The sequence below is a fragment of the Anabrus simplex genome, chromosome 8, assembly GCF_040414725.1.
Source record: "Anabrus simplex isolate iqAnaSimp1 chromosome 8, ASM4041472v1, whole genome shotgun sequence".
Taxonomy (NCBI): Eukaryota; Metazoa; Arthropoda; class Insecta; order Orthoptera; family Tettigoniidae; genus Anabrus; species Anabrus simplex.
The window spans coordinates 24562330-24566817 of record NC_090272.1 but is presented as its reverse complement, the minus strand read 5'-3'; the positions used below and the strand labels follow the sequence as shown (position 1 = coordinate 24566817).

Below are 4488 nucleotides of genomic sequence, written 5' to 3'. Positions count from 1 at the left end.
AAGCTAGCACTAACATTGAAATGATACCTTATTGCCAAGCTGTTCGTAATAACTGTGAAGTTTTATATCATAACGTGAAAGAAGGAATGCCAGCACTAAAAAGTACGACGCGCCAATCAATATAACCAGAGTTATATTGTAGAATAACGAAACTAGTGATATAATATTGTGTACAAATGATGACGTCAATCTTCAGCTCAACAGAGATTACTGGAATAATCCCTAGTTCCAAGGAATGAAGTTTTTAAATCAACGAAAATTAAAGCGACTCTAAACGTTTTAATCAGCGGGTTATTTTCTGATTAAAAAAATCGACGGAACGTGGAGATAAATTGTAATCGAAATAGACTTTCAACGTATTAGGTCGTGTTACGTACAGTACGTGTTGAAGAGATGTCAAGTACAGAACAAAAATGGCCAGCCGGTCACCAGTGGGATACGAACCCACAACCTCCCGATTTCGCGTCGGTTGCTCTACCAATTGAGCTATGGTGGGTGGCCTAGCTCAGATCCTTTCAAACAGAATAAAGATGGCCTAGGCCACCATAGCTCAATTGGTAGAGCAACCGACGCGAAATCGGGAGGTTGTGGGTTCGTATCCCACTGGTGACCGGCTGGCCATTTTTGTTCTGTACTTGACATCTCTTCAACACGTACTACATGTACGTAACACGACCTAATACGTTGAAAGTCTATTTTCGATTACAATGCGGTCGTGAAACTTCAATATTCATAAATTGTAATGTTAAATAAGACTTTCAAAATAATAAAAATAACGGGAATTAAGAAAATGATACCTTACCGTTTAGGTTGTTGAACATTAACTTCGAACCTGGTAAAGGACAATATGAAACGACAATAACATATTCTTAGTAAACTTAGACATTTTTAAGAAATAAAAACGGAAAGGGAATTATAAAGTAGCTGGTACCGCAAGCATTGGCATTCTCATTGTCGGAACGATGAACTTGAAAGACTTTTCATTGGTCACGCATGTGATGTAGATTTGTTTTACAGGTTGCTTTACGTCGCACCGACACAGGGAGGTTTCATGGCGATGGTGGGATAGGAAAGGGCTAGGAGTTCGTAAGCTGCCATAGCCTTAACTAAGCAACAGCCCAAGTTTTTGCCTGGTGTACAATGTTATACAAAAAAAAAATCACTTATATGAATGGTGATGAAATAGACAAAGATGTGCCAATAATGTTGCTTAGAAACGTGGTAACCTTCAAAAAACCTAGGAAAATGACGGCTTGAATTCACTTCACTACTACTGAAAATGCTTATTTTTTCACTTTCATACAGTTTCTTTCTTCCTTTCTTTTTTTCCTTCTTTCTTTCTTTCTTTCTTGATCCGTTTACCCTCCAGGGTTGGTTTTTACCCTGGGTCTACTTTGGGTTGGACCTACAACTGGGGAGGAGGACCAGTTCCTCGCCCAGGCAGCCTATACTTCTATGCTGAACAGAGATCTTGTTGGGGTTGCAAAGATTGGAAGTGATAGACAAGGAAAAGAGAAGGAAGCGGTCGAGGCCTTAGGTTAGCTACCGTCCTGGCATTTGCCTGGATGACAAGTCGAAAACCTCTGAAAGCTATTTCCAGGATGGCTGAGGAGGGAATCGAACTCCAACTACTCAGTTCATTTCCCGAGGCTAAGTGGACCCCGTTGCAGCACTCGTACAACATTTCAAATTTCGTGGCAGTGCCTGGAATCGAACTCGGGTCTCAGCGGGATGGGGGGAGGGGGTCTGGCAGCTAATCATACTATCTACTACACCGCAGAAAAGACCCCGTACATCTTTTACGCTTTTTATTCTTTGAAAACAAAGGGCCACGATAACGTCTCGCGGCATCACTGCTATGCTACGACAAACTGACAAAACGAAATGTAACATTTCCCGACTGTTTGTAAAGTAAAGTAGATGGCTCTTCGTGTAAGAGTATGAACTTACCTTCGTAGATGAGTAGTATACCACACCTCAACTCCAGAGAGGAATCATATTGCTTGATCAATTCCACGACCGATACCAGGTTAGTCATGATGTTAAGCGGGACAGATCACTAACGAAATTCTGCAATATGTAGCTCAAAATGTGACGTTATGTAGCTCCATATTCAGTATTATAATACTGTCCTACCCCTTAGTAAAATGGTCATTACCATAGTAATTAACATACGCACTGTTGCTTTGTGATTTACCGGGCGAGTTGGCCATGCGCGTAGAGGCGCGCGGCTGTGAGCTTGCATCCGGGAGATAGTAGGTTCGAATCCCACTATCGGCAGCCCTGAAAATGGTTTTCCGTGGTTTCCCATTTTCACACCAGGCAAATGCTGGGGCTGTACCTTAATTAAGGCCACGGCCGCTTCCTTCCAACTCCTAGGCCTTTCCAATCCCATCGTCGCCATAAGACCTATCTGTGTCGGCGCGACGTAAAGCCCTTAGCTTTGTGATTGTTCTCCACAACACATACTGATCGTCAGTAGGCTAGCAGCATACATAGGCTATGGACTAGAGATGGCTGAAAAATAACGTAGCAGTTACTTTGTCACAGTCACATGCCTGTCACTGTTAAAAATGTAACGAGGACAAAAATAACAGGTTGCCGAGTAACGACAACAGAATAACGTACTAATGAAAACAGTAACTGGGAAGTGGGAACTGTCACTAGTAGCAGCTAAAGTACTAATGAAAACAGTAATTGGGAAGTGGGAACTGTCACTAGAAGCAGCTAAAGTACTAATGAAAACAGTAATTGGGAAGTGGGAACTGTCACTAGAAGCAGCTAAAGTACTAATGAAAACAGTAACTGGGAAGTGGGAACTGTCACTAGAAGCAGCTAAAGTACTAATGAAAACAGTAATTGGGAAGTGGGAACTGTCACTAGAAGCAGCTAAAGTACTAATGAAAACAGTAATTGGGAAGTGGGAACTGTCACTAGAAGCAGCTAAAGTACTAATGAAAACAGTAATTGGGAAGTGGGAACTGTCACTAGAAGCAGCTAAAGTACTAATGAAAACAGTAACTGGGAAGTGGGAACTGTCACTAGAAGCAGCTAAAGTACTAATGAAAACAGTAATTGGGAAGTGGGAACTGTCACTAGAAGCAGCTAAAGTACTAATGAAAACAGTAACTGGGAAGTGGGAACTGTCACTAGTAGCAGCTAAAGTACTAATGAAAACAGTAACTGGGAAGTGGGAACTGTCACTAGTAGCAGCTAAAGTACTAATGAAAACAGTAACTGGGAAGTGGGAACTGTCACTAGTAGCAGCTTACAGATACAGAATGTGTTCAGATAGATGAGTAGTATAGCACACCTCAACTCCAGAGAGGAATCATATTGCTTGATCAATTCCATGAGCAATACCAGGTTAGTCATGATGTTAAGCGGGACAGATCACTAACGAAATTCTGCAGTATGTAACTCAAAATGTGACCTTATGTAGCTCCATATTCAGTATTATAATACTGTATTCCTACCCCTTGTAAAATGAGAGTGCTTTTGTAGGATATTGCTTTAATAATCACGAGGTAGTGATTCATAAGTACACAGTACATAGGTCAGGCCGCTGGACAGGCTTAAGTCATAGAGGAAATTGAGATATTTAATACTAAAAGGGTGTTGGGTAATAAGCATACTTTCGACAACATACCATATAAGTTCTGGGAAAAGGAAATTGGCGTTCGGTGTCGCCATTAAATTTGAGATTATATGATTCTACTCTAAAAATGAAATGAAAAATTTAATTTGGTAGAACAAAATATTTTCTTGAAATAATTTCAATAAAAATAGTAAGAACTGTTGCAATAAAACAGATGAGAATATGAAATTATGACATTGCAACTGAAAGAAACTAGGCATGAATTTGAATTCTTCTTGACCGGACATTTAACAATTATACACGAAAATCATCCCTCACTGGTTCACTTGACTGTACCTTCAACACTTTGAGTCTTAATTACGTATAAACACTGTACATAGTTCAGTCTTTTAAGACTAGTAAATATTCATTAAGGGAGCAGCAGCATCTTCTTATCCTTCTTCTCCTCACCTAGTTGGAGCTTCCAAACCAACTCGTTCCAACCGCTCGGGAACTCTCCTACGAGGTCTCCAACCTGTCTGTCACGACACGCCAACCTAGTGAACGATGGTGAATGGTTTAGGTGAGGATGTGGAAAAAATCGGCTGTAGCCTATGGGTAGGAACTGTCCTGGTGTAGACCACAGAAAACCCTCTCGGGACAGCCGACGGTACGGTTCGAACCCACTTGCCTCCCGAATGAAGAGAACTCGGCTTATCGTCAAGCGCGGCACCAAGAGCGCCGGGTCTTGAAAATCAGTGCGGATGTTGTAACTCACGGTCCAAAAGAGTTAGAATTTTCATGTGTGACCACAGACTGCCAACCCATAAACCATGAGATAACATTCTTTAGAGATATACTCAAGAGGATAAATTATGAACTTTTTATGAATCAGATCTAATTAATAAAGT

At 41.0% G+C, this 4488-nt stretch overlaps 1 non-coding gene across 1 annotated transcript; it reads left to right on the top strand.

Moving 5' to 3' along the window:
- Positions 1-539: 539 nt before the first annotated feature.
- Positions 540-612, top strand: TRNAS-CGA (transfer RNA serine (anticodon CGA)). Its single transcript has one exon. It is a non-coding gene; the product is annotated as a tRNA-Ser (tRNA).
- Positions 613-4488: the final 3876 nt, after the last annotated feature.